This window comes from Mycteria americana, chromosome 2 (genome assembly GCF_035582795.1).
Source record: "Mycteria americana isolate JAX WOST 10 ecotype Jacksonville Zoo and Gardens chromosome 2, USCA_MyAme_1.0, whole genome shotgun sequence".
Taxonomy (NCBI): Eukaryota; Metazoa; Chordata; class Aves; order Ciconiiformes; family Ciconiidae; genus Mycteria; species Mycteria americana.
This window is the reverse complement of record NC_134366.1, coordinates 4,228,131-4,245,788: the sequence shown is the minus strand read 5'-3', so window position 1 is coordinate 4,245,788 and position 17,658 is coordinate 4,228,131.

Here is a 17,658-nt window from a genome sequence, read left to right as displayed (position 1 = left end):
TTTTTGCTTCAACGCAAAAACCCACGATCATGTGCCAGCAGTGTAACGAGTTACCATCTGTCAGTTGAAGTGTATTAACTAACAACATGAGCGTTCCTTGCGTGTTGACCCGCGTGACTTCAGCCAACGGTTGGAACATTTCCAAGTGTTGCTCCACTTCTGCCAGAGGCCATCACTGCTGCCGAACAGCTGGGGAACAGGTAAATAGATCAAAGTGAACAAAACAGCTATATCAGACCTTGTGCTGGAGCAGATGAGACATTCTGGTCTGGTGATGCTTCATGGCATAGGTGTTACTCACCAACTGTACAGAGAAAGCAGGTGAAAGCGGTAACATTTCAAATTGAATGCATTCAGCTGTACTCGCTCAGCTGATAGATGTAACTGAGCAGCTCATGCGTCCTCCCCCTGTAACCACAAAGGAGGGTTCTACCTGACTTTACCTAGACATATTTTACATGCTTTCATTACTTTGCTGTGAATTGGCATTGAGATAGTGTAGCAACCAAGGCCATGGGAGACAAACCAGATAGGAGCAGAGCAGCGAAAAACTTTCATTCTCTCTGCTGTGCCGAGTGATTGCAAGGATTTTCTCATAAAGATTTCCCAGCTAAGATTTCAGAAGGTTCACATTTGGGGATAACAGCTGCTCTCCAGAAAAGTGACACCCCTCACCCCAGCAGCATGTCCTTGGAAAGTGTGGCCTTATTGTTTTTGAGACTTGCAATGATATATACCCCACTGTGTGGGAGGATAATGTTGTCCTTAGGGTCTAGGTGGAGAAGACTCTTTTTACTAACTGCTACCATTTCATCATCTTGGAGGGAAAAGAGAATCAGAGACGACTCATTTTTCATAATGACTTAATTTTAGAAGACTGACATTTTTTTGGTATAATAAATACAACTTTGGGGTATGCTCACATATTATAGCAAATTTAATCCACCCTCTAAAAGCATTTTCTGGCATCTTTGATTACTTGCTGTAACTTGAATATCTCTCCTGGTTCTATCTTTCTGGTTTCACAATGGAAAATAAGGAAAAAAAAAATATTTCCTGATACAAATCTTACAAGATTAGGGTATCTGTAATGGTGTTTCCAAGGCAGCAATAACAGAAATAATTTGCAGAAGTTGTTGTTGGGAGGTTTCAAAAGTTTTGTTTTTAATGACTTAACAGAACTGACTAATGCTAAGAAACCAGGTTGAGAATAGCTCAGTCTAACAATGGATTGATTTCACATTTAAGCCTTTTAAAATGACCCTTCCTCCCAGTCTTGCAGCCTGTTTATATTTCATTCCATAGATGAATAAACCTTATTGCTATAAAATCATTACCTGGTTCTTCTGCTCTTTTTTTTTTTTTTGTTCATCAGCTGCTAAATAATTTGACTTCAACTTAAATGTAGTTTAAGAAAGTTCTGATGCCTCCTAAATGATGCCTTTTGGGCAAAACTGCAGATGTTCTGATGTCGGATAAGTACCTGCTGTTAATTACATTGCCTCTCTAGACAGTGTAAAAAAGCGTAAAAAATAAAGATCAGAAAGATTACATGTGAGCAAGCCAGCTTGAGCACAGGAAATACTGTAATCAAATTACTGCTACCTGACCCATATGAGCACATGTAGAACAGTTACTTGCTGAGATCACTCTCAGTTGGCTTACATGTCCAAAAAAATTATTCAAACTGACATTTTGGAATCCTTAAGACATCTCAAGCAACTCATCCCAAATATGCCAGGAATAGTGTGTAAGAATTAGCATGCAAAGCTTCATATCCTTCAGTTTTGTTGTGTAGAAGCTGAGAGATAATGACTGTGGTGCAGAATATTTATCTAAGGATCAAACAATATTTTTGTGGAGTCCATATTTTGTATGCATTCTCTGAGCAAGAATGAATTGCTAGCACAAGGAGCAGCTAGTTTCAGCTTTACTCATGGAGATGTAATCTATTTCTCCACAGTCAGGTCACAACAAGTATGAGTTACCTCGAATTAGACTGTTACTAAGGGGTTCTTTTTCCTACTGCCTGACAACTGTAATACCTGATTTTCTGGACTCTCCCAAAAGATGAGTTCGTGGGATTGACAAAGAGATATGCACCTTTTGGGGATGTGGAGTTCTACACACTTTGTATTCTTGATACTAGCTGTACAGGACTACACAAATCAGGGGAAATATATCTATCGTGTCTTCCAGAGGGTTCATGGCCTGAGACACTAATACCCCAGAAGAGCTGTAGTTACTGTCCTTTCTGTCTGTGGCCAGCACACATACGTGTGAATCAAAACTGTACTAAGAAAACTCACTGACCAGCCTTAGCTGGCATTTGTTCTATTACTTCTTTGGAAATACAATCAGAGCCATAAGTGAATAAATAAGTCATGCTTTTTAGTCTTTTTTATCTGTATGCCAGGAATATTTTGATGTTTTTGCAGGTCTGTTCTAAGCCAGAACTTTAGGGGTATTTTTGTAATTCTCAACTTTGGCCTTACGTGCACCAGCCAAAGTCCCTTAAAAGGTGAGCCTGGCAAGGCAAATCCCACATGAGGATCCATTGCAATGTGAATTTAATCAAGTAGCTGCTCAGGTTATTCCATTATCCAGGAACAGAGAGGAAGAAAGGAGAAAGAATCCTTGGTGGAGATTCAGCTCAAGATTCAGATGTCTAAATTTAGGCAATAGATGCAGAAATCTACGCATTGTTAGGCATTTAGATTCCCATGACAGTCGTTAAAAACCCAGTCAATATAATCAGTGGAGCTTACAGCATGATTCAATTCACAAACAAGTTGATACTTTCAGATGAGCTGAATAACTTTCCAGGATCTATTGATGCTACTGACTTTCTGTATTGACCATTTATTATATAGTCCATTGGTATCAACATGATTTTATAAACCTAACTTATAAAGACAACAAGAGCTAAGGATAAAGGAAGCAATTCAATTTAGTTGTCTATAATATGAAGTTTCATAAGGCCATTTGAAATGCCATAGGGTTTCTGAAGCATCCAGAAGAGTTGACAGTTGTAACACAGCACCTGACAGCTGGATCCAGATGGGAAGCTCAGGGATATCTATAATGGCATTGGATGCTTATATAGGGCAACTGAATCAAGTCATAGATGTTTCAAAATCTTGCTCTCTCTGTTCCTCCTCCTCCTCTCCATTCCTCATGCTTATAACAGGACAGAGTTGCAAACTAATACTTGCTCCTAGGAACAGAGGACTTTGGTGCAAAGGCTCAGCTGGGAGTGTTAGCTCCTGTCTCCCAGTGCCTCTGCATGTGAAGGCAACAGCGGCTGGCCAGTTCACCTGCTGACTCAGAGCCTAAAGGCTCAAACCTAACCTTCATATCCTATGGGAAGATATCTGTAGAGTGCAGGAGTGATCCAGTCAGTTCAACCTTGGCTAACACTTATCACTGAACATTTGCATTGTGTACTAGAAAACACCACCTCATTAAGGCGGAGTGCTTCATGGGTAATGGAAGTAATCAAACCATCAAAATCATGGGCTTTTCACAACTAAAATTAACTTACCATTTTGCAGTTAAGAGACATTTGCTTTTGGTTTTTTTTTTTTAAACACTGCAGTACCACAATGCAGAAGCACTTTCTTTGGTATCATTTTACTCCTGCAAGCTCCATAGAAAAAGAAAACAAAATTAAAAAAAGAAAAGGGGGGGGGGGGAAGCAGGGAGGGGAGCAGGGAGCAGCAGTTTCCAGACAAGAAGCATACTTACTATTCAGTGGATGCTTCATGCCTAGAATCTCTTTCTCAGGAAGTTTACAAATGCACCCTGCTCTACTGCAACGACCTTTACATGCCATTGGAAAAGAGTCACTGCAAAGAATACATGACACCAAACACATCTCCCAAAAGCAAATGCCACCTCATCATGTAAATGTCAGCAGGAAAATCTTTTGGAAGGAATGCTGATGGGCAAAGTCAAGTCCTGTTGCACCACAGCACAAGACATGCTTTGAGAGTTCAGCCATGTACGTTTATTTTTGAAAGACTCCGACTATTTCTTTTGTCTTGTTTGGATTCTTCCAGGAGTCTAAATGATTGACAATCCCTAATTAGTGTCTGATGAAAACTTTGAAAATAACAAGCTCTAAAGGAAAGACAAAGTTTAACAGGTCATATTTAAGAGTAAATTAAATAATCCAAATTGACTGGATACATTTTTCCCTGCCGCATATACATTGCAAATTCTTTTCCAGTGGTCAACTTAGACTAGGTCTCTGTCTGTAAATTATGAAATATGCCAAGCATGGAGTATACCTTACTTCAGAATAAATGTGACTTCTGTGAAAATCAGGTCTTAAAATTTTTAATTTCAATACTGTTTTTTTCTCCTCTATGCCCTAATATATATAAGGAATTAGGATGTTTCAATATAATCTTGGCACATTACTCTGAAAATGGAAAAGAACAGAGAAGGAGCTTTTTTATGACTCCTCAATATTGATATCAAATGTTATCATTCCTTGCACATATATTTTATTCTTTTCTCATGGACACTAATTACTGTACATTCTGTAACAAGTTGAAAGGCAGATTCTGCCCCTAGAGTTCTGCTGACCCACATTATCATATCTCCTTATTCAGGAGAGCTACAACAATTTGAATCAGCTGAAAATCTAGTCCCATAAATTGTTCACTGCAGCAAGATGTAAGATACACTGCCATTCCTCATCTTTAATTAATTTCTCTGTCACTGCATTAATGTGGAAGCATCAGAATAAGGAAAGAACAAGGCACTTGCTTCTTTATAACTTTCTAACAGAGTTCTGTAAGTACTGGTAAGGTAACCACTATGAATCTGTGTAATTCATAGAAGAAACTATTCCATGTGTGGAATGACAAACATTCAAATATGAGCTAATAGAATAAAACAAAGTCATAGTCTCTGAAAAGCTTCCCCTAGAGAAAGGAAAACCTAACCTAAAGATGCAGTTTCAAAGGAGTAGGGAAGATTAGCTCTGCCTTTCATGATTTTATTATTGACTTCAGCATAATAAAAGAAAATCTCAAGGCAAAAACTTGACTTTCCTAGCACACACGCACTCCATTCAGTTATTTCTTTATGCTTTTATGTTGTCCTATTTCTCAGCTTGAGAATGATTGCCTGTGTTAGTAATTTTTCCTAACTATTGGAAAAAGACAAGAATGACATTTCTGGCACAAGACCAGTTTTAAACTGGACTCCAATAAATTTAGGCTACACTTTGTTAGGTATTTTTAACCACAGAACAGATTCCAGACCAACCTTTTAATAGGTTGGAGAGGGAAACCAGTCTAGTTAATTTTAAGATAGAGTTTGATTAACTGATAAATACAATTGTTTCAGTAGCAGAAGACTAGATGTGGAATGAGATTCCCTCAATAATCAGTAGAGAGAAGTACATCAGATGCTATATAGGATGGTGCGAACTGCCCTCCATAGGTGCCCATTTCTCTTATATTATTTCACATGAAGCAGAGAAGACTGCCTTCGGCTAGACATCAAACTTGTGGACAGCGAAAAGTTGGCATGTGACAATACTGACAACCCAATAGATCTTCCATCCTGTAGCATGTTGCCCAACTTCACCTTGGTCACACAGTCCTGGATGGGAAATTCACCTGGCCCTTTTAGTCTCATTGAGTACTTGGTCCATCACTATTCCAGAGTGCATTTAGGGATTTTGCGCAGGATTGCTTGAGGTTAGCTGCCTTGTTCCCAATTCAAACATACATTTTCAGGCTCCAGAGTTGTAACAGAAAAATAAACGAACAAACAAAATAAGAAGAAAAAGAAAAAAAACAAAAACAGCCCTCCCCCCAAAAAACCTCACAAAAACAACAAACCCAAAAAACAAAAAGCTAAAAACTAAACAAATATACAATATTTTCTTGAAAGAGAAGTTCTGCCCAACTCTACTTTAAATCCTCTGGAGACCTATAGCCATTTTATCTAAGGTTGGGTATCCTTTCTCTAGCTGTATTTATCTGCATGGAATCATCTTGTCTGACTACAGTGAAAGTCTCCTGACACTGTCTTTCCTTAGTACAGAATATTCAGTGGTGAGTAAGACAAATAACCAAAAAGGCTAAATAACTGTAGTGTTTTTAGGATCTGATAAGGATCCTTAAGGATCCTCTGATAGGATCATCAAGGACCTGATAAAATCTGCAGGCTAGATAGCCTACAACCCTGACAAAAAGGATGAAAGTAGAACCAGAACTCTTTTGTACACATATAGTGATGTTTCTGATCCTTTTGTCCAAGGTAATGAAGGAGTGGCCAGATTTAATGTACCACATAGGGATGTGCTACCTGCTTTATGCGTTAGTCCTCTACCCATTCCTCCTTTGGCTGACTTAACAACCTAGGTTGTCAATCGGTGTTGTCTTCCCACATCTTCCCACTCCTGACATGTGTTCAGAATTCATCCACATGTCACTTTGATCATGGGCCACGTCCCACTGAAAGTCAAAAGGATTTCCACTCTTAAGTGACTAAGTAGCTTTTGAAAATACAATGTGTGCTCCTTAGGGGCTTGAATCCCTTTAGAATAAAACATGACAATTAAACCTCATCATAATTGCAAAAAGATGAGTAACAGACAAGTGTGGATTTATCAAGCGGAAATCATGTTAGCAAAGTCTAATTTTTCTTGTGCACTTTGTGAACAGGAAAGAAAAAAAATTGATGAGATATGCTAGGGCTTCTAACACTATTTCTCATGACAGTTTCATGAGAAATTAAGGAAAAGCTGGTCTTGGTGAAATTATTACAGACTGGGAATAATGTCACTCTATACCATTCTCAAGGAGTAGCTATGAGGAGTGTAATGTCAAAATGCGAAGATACATCACATAGATTCTGTAGCGTTCTCTTCTGCATTTGATGCTTTTTCGATGACTTGAATGATCAAAAAGAGAGTATGTTCATTAAACTGGAAAACACAAAGTAGGGAGGGACTGCAAGAACACTGGAGGACAGAATTCACATTCATAAATATCACAACACAGAAAAAAATCATGTGAAAGAAAGAAAAATACAATAGGAACAAGTGTAATATAGTCCCTTTTATCAGTAATAACTGAGTTTACATGGACAGGATGGGAATTAACAAGTGAGACAACAACTTTTCAGGAAAAGTGGTTAAAATGGATGAACAAGAGTCAGTGATGACTTATGCTTGCTAAAAAGGTAATTACCATAGGAAGATGTATGGTCTGAGAATAGGAGACATTGTAGTCAGGTTAAGTGCATGTGTACTATGAGGGTGTTGAGACCCTGGAACAGGTTGCCCGGAGAAGCTGTAGATGCCCCATCCCTGGAAGTGTTCAAGGTCAGGTTGGATGGGGCTTTGAGCAACCTAACCTAGCAGAAGATGTTCCTGTCCATGGCAGGAGGGTTGGAACTAGATGATCCTTAAAGGTCTTTTCCAACCAAAACCATTCTATGATCCTATGTGTAACCTGCAACCCAAAGACATGATGGTAGTGTAAATATATGCATGTAAACATAATTATGTGCTTATATACCATTAAACTGAATAGTGATCTGCCTTCAATGGCATCACCATAACCCAGAGATGCTCATAAAGGAGAAGCTTGTGTTGGTATTCCAGAGATGAGGCCTGTCAAATGGTACCCAGGACCAGACCTGGATGTAGGAAAAATAGCATGAGTTATCTTGCCAAACTGCTCACCAGTGCAAACAACTTGGCAAGAGCATGATGTCAACTATTGGACTCCATAATCCAGGAAAGCCCAAAAGACATTAATTTAAACAGTCAGGGCTCAGGAAAATTCAGTGAAAAGAGATGGCAGGAATTGTGATTGTTTAGCCTAAGGAAGAGGAAATTTGGTATGAATATACTAGAGAGTCTGAAAGTCTCTTGCAAGGAGGAAGGGGATAGTCTTCTCCATATCCTTGAAGAGATGGACTTAAATCACAGCATGGAAGATTCAGAATTTAGGATTTTTCCTATGATGAGAATACTGAGACACAGCCTAGGGGACGTGTGGGTATCTGTCAATACAATATTTTAAAGACAGGTTTTTTAGGAAGTTTCTTAGGAATCATGTATGGATCATCATATGGGAATTATCCTGCTTTGAGCCAGCAAGGTTTAGATACATTTTACAGTTTACTTTTCTGTTACTCTACAGCCTGGGTTACTGTAGTTTTATATTTTCATATGTGGAAAATACAGCGTAAGGACTGCTGTCTTCATTAATTTGCTTAGTTTCTGTTGAATTGTTCATCTTAAAAATATGGAAAAAATGAAAATATGTAATATTTGAGTTCTGCTTATTTTTAAACAATTCATTTTGATTTTATGTTTTGAAGCGCATTAATTATGACAGCCAAGTAATCCAGACTGCTTTTCTGTGGTTCTGTTGTACCAATAAAAGCATGAAAGAGTCTGGGTTATTTCTATTGTAAACAAATGCAACTTGGATAGATGCATACGGGGAACATCCTGTAGAAGAATTTGTTCATTGTACACTGGCTTTCAAAGCAGAAGTGTCATTTCAATGCAAATATCCCTGGAAGAAAAAGTTCTGATGCACTTCCATATTAATTACCTGTGTATATGTGTGCATTTCGCTTTGATAAAACAAATAAAGCCGAGAAAAAACTTTCCTGAAGGCAGAAATGTGCAAGAAGGCAGATATGGCTTTCTGTTGGGAATTTAAATATATTGAGTGGCCATAATCACCTAGTAATGTTGTTCTAAATGTTACATCTCATAGGCAGCAATTCCTCCTTTAAAGGAATTGTGTCTTTTTTTTTCCCTTAACCATTCATCAAGCAGGAGGCTAGCATGCAATAAAGGAGATAACAAGAAACACCTTTCAGAAACAGTCCATTTGAATGATGATCTTAATGTTCTATCATTACAAGTCACCAGCTTCTCCAAGGTACAATTTATGGTGGTTTCCACACCTGTTTAGTTCTCCTGATGTGTTCTTCTTTATTTATAGAGCTGTTTAGCAGAGCCTATATTTCTAAGTTTCATCTTTTATTTTTTCTCATAAATATTATTTCCACCCTAGAGAGCCATGAACCTTTTTCTCTTACTCTAATACATTAGGTAATGTGATAGTTACCCTGCTCACATCAGGAATATAATTCATCTTTCAGATGTCAGCCTGATCCTGTAGTAAATTCTCAATGTTTTGAGGAGAATGGAAGAATGTTTTAAGGAAAAGCCTAAGGATGTTTATGGCCCAATGTAAAGGGAAGCTAGATCAACTGGACCATGGTTAAAATATCGCCAAAATCTACCCTCAGTGTCCTTGAGCTTTGAATAGGAAAAGCTTTGCATTCAGTCCTAAAGTCCTCATTTTAGAGAAAATAAATGGGAACTGAGGACTACAAGCTGGAGACAGAACCTGTCTTAGTTATGTAGAGCCAAACACTGCCCTTTGTATGATTTTCAAAGATCATCTGATCATCTGATTTTCAAAGATTTCAAATTAAAGTAGGTCAGATTTATCTCCCTTTCTAATAGCTCCCGATTCAAGTAAGTTTTCCACTAATCCAAGGAAAGTTTTTGATTTGTTTTATGTTCTGTAGAATAACTATTAGGCAAGGGGTTCAGAATTTAACCAAGTACAAAGGGCACTGTTGGCTGCCTCTTCCAATTAAACTTACGTCTAAGCCTTGAAACATCTTTTTAATATGGCACATTAGACAGTGTCCAGTTTCTTTGTTTTAATTACACTGGGATTTGCAAGTTCTCAGTTTTACCTTGTATTCTACATTCCTGTGAATCCCACATTTTGCAGGATCTACCATAACAGGAAACAATGGGTTGGTTAAACCTGATTCAAATCTGACAAAGCCAAATGAGGTAAGCAAAGAAGCATGCTACAGAGATATTCGCAATATAAATACATGTATATAAGAGCGGGATAGGAAATTTGTCATTATTTAAAGGAGTCAGCTGTTCATGTTGTTCAGAGCAGATTAACCTCTTCCCCAAGAATGTCACAATGTGGAAATAAGGAATCATAGTATGTAGGCAAAATATAGATATTTGTGCTAGAGACATCCTAATCTGAACTATTTGCCTTCAGTCAATGGAAAGAAAAAAGCCCTTTCAGAGGGCAATTCCTCCTCAGGTAGACATCAGAGTATCTCAGACAAATCCTGGCCCAAATTCTCCTTTTTCTCTCCAATCATTATTGCAAGGGTCTGCACTGTGACCAACTCTATTGTTGGCAGCTCAAGTCCAGTGAAATTATTGTCGCTTGGTAGGACTGATTTTTCTCTTCCGTTCTCTGCTTGGGAAAACAAATGAGCAATTCTCTCATTCTCCAAACTAACCCAAAATATAGATGTGAGTTGCCTGCCAACTATGGAATTATAGGATATCAACAAGTAATAGTATCTTGTAAGCCCACTGGCTGAGAAATGCCCAAGTGGTAGCAAGAGAATTTAGCCAGTGAACACATTTGGATTTAAAGCAGGTCTGTAGCACATCAGACTATGGAAGCAAATGCTAGAAATGACCATTTGGTGAACTCCCTCAGTTCTCACTGAAAGCGCTTTAGAATACAGTCCAGAAAGCCTTAAGCCATATCTACACTGCTGGATGCATTCACTGCAGGGAGATTTCCCTGATCCCAGCCCAAATGATAAAATGTAGCTCATGTCTGTCCTGTTTAAGATTAGCCATCTCTAAAGCACAGTGTTGTGTCCACCTGACATAGCATTTTATTCATGTCTTCCCTGGGCTCTGTAGAGCGCTCCTGTGGCCCTAGGAAATAATTATAATTTTTAAAAGCATTTGTATATTTTTCCAATTAAAAGTGTCTTATATAATGTGATGGTTGTGTCACAGCCCACAAGGCAAATGTTTTTGTAGCATGAAACTAAGGAAATGCATTGCATGTCCAGAAGTGAGATGGGGGGGGGTATGTGGTCATTGTAATGACCACAGTGATGTCTGCTGTTTAGCAGAAATAGACTTTATCTATTAGCTTTTCACTGTGACTTTGTGCCAATGAAATCACTAAGGTGAAATAACAATAGCAAGAAGGTCTCCCACAGTGGGAACAGCTGAAGTCTGTGGTTCCTTTGGTGTTTCATAGGAAAAAGGATGCAGACGTGCCTTTTCAGTGCAGGTGGAAAGGCAGTAACCTCATTTAGAAAGCTAATAATTCTTATTTAAAACAAAACAAAACAAAAAGTGTCTCTTCTATACAAACAGAAGCTGAACTTTGGGATTTGGGCAGTGGAATAGTTTTGCAAAAAGGTGTTTTGTAAAAAGGTGTCTTCTACCAGTTGCTTAAACACTACTTCTATGTGGCCAAGACACAGGATGCTAAAAAATAAAAGGTAGAAACATCATTGCTTGTCAGTGTTTCACACAGCATGGTTTATTTTTGGCTTGCTGCTAGGCTACAAAGTGTTGCCTGCCTTTGGTGGTTCAATGGCTCCAAATAAATAACCGGCATTTCATCTGTAACAGGGACTGCATGTTGAGTAATATTTGCAAATAGTGAATAGTAAAGGGCACAATCACGGCTGAACTTCAGAATTCAGCTTGATGTTTGTCATTTATTTTGTATTTGTTTTGGAGGAGGGATTCAGCCAAATACTAATGATGATTGATGATATACAGAAGTTTAAGAACGACAACTTTAACTCACAGTACCAGAGACCAAATACAAAACATTATTGTATGCAAACATTCGGAAATTCCTCTTTTCAAGGCAATTCTTTGTGTTTTCTGCAGGTGTTTACTGATCCCACAGCTATGGCTTAAAATTTACTCCCTGGAGGTCAGGCGATTGGAATCTTTTTGGAAACCACATTACAGCTGATTGAATAGCTGGACGTTTTCTCCTTCTATGGTCACGTGGTTATCATTGGGTGAAACCAGTGGCCAAAAGTTTTCCCTTTTGCAAGAGTCATAATAATACCAACTTCCACAATAATTTTTACTCAGAGAATAGATAAGAGCAAGACAATGGAGCTAAAGATGGGGCTGATCCCAAAACTTCACTTACTCAAGAGGCACTACAGCACTAAATCAGACATAGCGGACATTCATCAAACCAGTTGTGCCCACAGGCATGAGCATCGTGCCTTTTTGAATATTAATCCGTAATGAAAAGACTCATAACTTGGCCATGATCCAGGGATGCTGCTGATCAAAAGAATTCTGAGGGTTTCATAACTGAGCAAACCCTTCACATGGCTCATGTTCTCAGCAGTGACAGTTCTCCAGGGATGCTGTGTCTGCCTTTCCATGCCACCCTGGTCTTGGACTATGTCCAGTCCCACCATCGCGTCCCACCACCGTGTGGGATGCCGAGGGTGGTGTTAGCCAGTAGATGTCACTGGTGGAGCACTGGGCTATGAAACAGACACAGACTGTCCAGAAGACGATCTGTAGACCTGCCAGCAAATAAAATGGTGAATTATCTTCTGATTGTACAAGGAGCAAATGCAAACACACAACCAAAAAGACCCTGAGCTTCATGATTTTTCTTTTTTTTTTTTAATTTTTATTTATTGCCTTGTCAGCAATACATTGCATCTGGGAGAAAGAATTTTCAAACTAGTATCTGTCTGGAAAATGATGCAGCAATTTCTCTTCTGACACACTTTTTGTGGCTATTCTGGGGAAGAAAGAAATTGTAGGAGAGCAGGCATTGCCTTCTCTGTTCGTTTTGCATTCTGCTCTTCTTACTGTGACAGCACAGTTTACACTGTGCAAAAGGCAGGGGTTTAATGAAATGTCTTATGGGTGAACAATGCCCAGTGCAGATTCTTCTCCTCGCTTCCACCTGAAAGCCAAGAGGCCAGTCTCTCCACCAGAAAGTGCCCCATGTTGAAAGATTTATCTACATGGCAGTCCAAGATATAAGAAGATACCAATAATGACACAACCTCAACAACATGGAGCTCAGCACACGAGTCCATATGACCTTTAGTTAAAGCTTTCACTGAGGCGTTACCAAAACAAACCAGGATGAGAATTTACCCTCGATTAACCAGTCTGAATCCAAAGAGGCACAACTTCCTCCAAACTATGGACTCCAGACTCGAAGGTTTGCTGTGATTATTATTTTGGTACTAAAGTGCTATGCAAACCCAGAAACAAAAAAGTTTGTTTCCACCTCAGAAATTACCAAAAAAATAGAACTATATAACAATTAAGAACAAAGAAAACAGTACCAAAGAAAAGAAGCAACAATAGCATGGGTTTGTTCTGACTAAAAATAAATGTGAATTGTCTCCTAGGCTGCCTTTCAGGTAGAGGAAATCTAATCAGGATATTCAGAGGAGTGCAGGACATTACAGGTCCTAAAATAAGTGTCTGAAATAGACTGAATTAATTGTGCCATGGAAAGTTGGGTTTTTTCAATCCATTTGTTGCAGAAGGAGCCCTCCACCTTGGACAGAGACATCTGCACGGGTGTCTAAACTTGGAGGTCTCCCACCAAATAAGCACAAACAAAAGGCTGGTACTGAAAATAAAGTGTGTGGAAAAAAAAGTAATTTCCACCATAAACGAGCCAAAAGTGCCTACACTTAAATTCTGATACAAGCTATTAATACCTGTGGCTAAGGTGAGCATGATCTGTTCCCAAGCATAGTACTAATTCTAACACTTTAATCCAAAACTGAGATCCTGACAAACCCTCCCAGGAAACAGTGTAATTTCATCGATAACTTTTTAATATTCAGATTAGGTATTTCTTTTCACTGTGTCATCAGATATCTAGGTCAGTAGTTGCCCTTCAGAGGGTGGAGGGGGATAGGTTTGGAGAGTGAAATAAAAATATCTCATCTGGGCCTGAGCATCCTCTGCCATGCACTGTTTACCAGACTTTTTGATAACCTGTTTCACACACTAAGTACCCTCACTTTAAGGACTGGTGTCTCTCTTATTTCTACTTTGTCTGGATTTACCTTCTGAGCCAGCAACCATGTTATGTTTCTGATTCTTTTGCTCTATTTAATAAGAAATTCAGATCTAAGTAATTTGTTTCCATTAAAACTTTGCAAATTATGTCTATATAAGTAATAAAAGCCATCTGATCCATCAATCCTGTTCCATAGATCAGAATAATTGCTTGGAGGTGGAAAGAAGTAGAAATATACTGACTCATCAAGACAGGGGTTTTAGTGAACTATGAGCCAGGATTTTTCCCTCATTTATACTAATAAAGTACATTTTAAAGTGCCTTGCACGCAGCAGGACACAGAAACAATTATGAAATGGATCTGATGTCCACATCCTTAGGAACACTTATAAAAAGAACATTGCTTCAAAAATAACAACCCAGGCTCATTTTTTTCATCTCTGGTGGGATACAACCTGTTTCTATAAACTCCTCCATAATGTCTTCCCACGATGTAGGCTACGAATGTAACAGCCATGTGCCTTACAAGCCTGTAACACAGGAGGGGAAACCTGGCCTTTCTGCTTCAAAAATACTGGAAGTGAAATAATTGCAAGACCTGCTACATGCCATTAATCACAATAAATGGAGAAATTTAATTACACTTTACTAGCTGGTCTGAAAACCTCCAAGGAGAGATAGGCTATTCCTGAAAGTGATGCTGTGTTAAAGACTGTAACATGATATAGGGCAAGCACCTGATCATCAACTCACAGGATTTTTAAGCTGGAGGTGCTTTGCCACTACTCCCACTTTAGGCTGTGTACAACAAGGGTGGTTCACAAACCGATGAACTATAAGGTGGCATCACCCCACAGCAAAATTAAGCACTCACTTAAAGTCACTAGTGAACAACATGAAGATAGTTTATTTCTGATGGATCCTAACTGCTTTGGGGTTGATAAGATGTTAGGGTGGATAAAGGTGTTCTGCGTGGATTTGAGCAACCCCAAACTTTGAATGCAGTGAGAGGAGGAGAAGGAAGTTTAGATTCTGCATGTGAGTCTGCATGCAAGTCCTGCAGCTTGCAAATCCTCTGTATAATTCTTCCAGTTAGGACTTTGGATGCTATGACTGCATAATTTTCAGCAGTTGAATCAGGCTCTGCAGTTTACTATTCAGACAAATCACATAAATAAAATATACAGTGGAATCATTTGCTTTCTTATTATAGCTACAAACAGATTAATAGGCAAATAAATGAACGCAATCAAACTGAATGTTCTCTTAATTATGTCATGGGAGGTAAAAATCATCTGCAAACAAAATCAGCTATGTTTTGTGAGTTTGAGATACACAAGTATTTTGAAAGGATAAACAAGGTAATGAAACCTGGCTAGTATGAAACTCATTTTAGTTCAGAAGAGGAAGAAGAACAGTCTGTGTGGGATCTCAGTAAAACAGACAGCAGCTCAGGGAGAAGTGTGTTGAGAATGTCAGTGGGCTGAGTGACGAAGGATCATGATCATTTGGGGAGTGATTTCTTCTGTATGCTTCAGTTCACTAACTCGAAAGTGGGTGATGGTCTACAAATGGCACAGATCTTCCAGTCAAAGATGCTTCAGAAATTCTTGCCACACATTGCCATTTTTTCCGGCAAGCTATAAGGGGTGTTCAGCCTGGAGAAGGCTGTGGGTAGACCTTATAGCAGCCTTCCAGTACTTAAAGGGGGCCTATAAAAGATGGGGACAAACTTTTTAGCAAGGCCTGTTGTGACAGGACAAGGAGTAATGGTTTTAAACTAAGGCAGGGCAGATTTAGACTGGATTTAAGAAAAAACTTTTTTACAATGAGGGTGGTGAAACACTGGCCCAGGTTGCCCAGAGAGGTAGTGGAGGCCTCATCCCTGGAAACATTCAAGGTCAGGTTGGACGGGGCTCTGAGCAACCTCATCTAGTTACAGATGTCCCTGCTCTTGCAGCGGGGTTGGACTAGATGATCTGTAAAGGTCCCTTCCGATCCAAAGCATTCTATGATTCTATGGTTCTATGAATATACTGTTCCACGAGCATACACAGTTGTGTGCTATGCAATAACACAATAAAGTCAATAAGGTTTTATAAACAATGAACAATCCAAACAACAGAAAAGCAAAAATAAACATGGTGGTACCAAAAACACCACAGAACTATAGAGATTGCTTAGCTAGTACCTATGAAGAGCTGCTTCATAAGAAACACTCAGTTGTCACACCTCCTAATCATTCAAACATTGTGCTGGGTATTCACGACCATCAGTCTGAGCCCAGGTTTTCCTACACAAGGTCTGGACAGAATTAGGTTCTTGCAAAAGAATTCTAAAGCAGGAAATAAATCTATTTAACCATTCACCTCAAATAAATTCACTGGTAGAGCAGAGCCCTACAATGCTGCGATTTCTTCTGCTCTCTTTCTGTTGCTCACTGCAGACCTTTGGTCTTTCATTATAGAGTTTAGGGATCTAACGGTGTTAGGAGCTTCTTGTAACCTTGTGGGGATAGAGAAGGGAGGGAGGTGTGTGGAGTGGACAAACAAGACCTGATTCATTTCATGCAGTTGCAGTGTGGATCCAATAACATCAAATGAACCAGCAGGACATGGTTCAGGTTATTCTGTTGTTCTGGAGGTAACGGACGTGCCTCTGTGTGAGGAGAGACTCAAGACTCTTTTCCACCCCAAACAGCTGCCTTCTTTGCTTCTCTGTGCTCCTTGGGCAGGGAAGCCAAGCGTGTAGGAGATGGGAAGACCTGGAGTTTTAATGTTTGCATTCGTAAATAGTCTCTTTGTCATCTTTCACATGGAAACAGTATAGAGCCTTATAATTATTAGTCTTTAACTTAACAGGTAAGCTAACAGCTATGCAAGGGAAGAGGGCAGGGAGCAAAAAAGGCAAGAAGACCAGCATACCTTTCACTTCTGCCTTTTATTTAGCGATTGCCCAGCTAATAAACAAAACTGTCTGATTCAGGATGCTCCAGTGGTACCACATTACAGTCTGAGCCTTAAAAGGCTAGATATCTGCAACAGACAGGATAAATACTTAAGGATGTTTACCATTGGGATCTTTAGGCACTGATAGTATTAGCTGGCAGCTCAGCAGAAGTCTCAGGAATGTCAATAATTCCTGAAAAGTGATCTTGGAACCTAAGAAAACATTGTTAAAGGTCTAAACCCTTTTCCTATTAGGGATTTGGTGTATAGTAAAGAAAGCTGAAAACTCATGCACACTGGTTATTTTGGAGCAGTCCCTGCAAGCATACACTTAGTTCACAGTAAGAGAGAGTGCAAGGCAACTTGCTTCACTTTGAGAAGAAATAAATTACGCACTGCATAGTCAAATTAATCAAAACTTCCTCCAAGTGAGAATTGAAGTTAAACGCATCAGTCAGTCTGGACCTAAGAGAATTCACAGGTGAAGAAAGTATATTTATCTTGCTGAGCTCAAAACCTCACATGCACATGAGCTGTAAGCCCTTGTGTATGACTCTAACTCTGAGTCTTCCGGCTAATATGATTCCTTTAAGTTAAAGACACCGATAAGTGTCTCAGAGAACAATTCAACAGGCTCAGTTTAGAGACCTGGAGCCAAACTCTGTTCTCAGGGTTGTGAGTCACAGCAGGGATGGGAGAGCATGACAAAGTGGTCATTACCTCCAGGGGTCTGCATGGACCCTCATTCACAGATGGCTACATCCCTTGAAAATCAGCAGCTGAACCATGGAAGTCTGTAGTGCTGTGTTAAA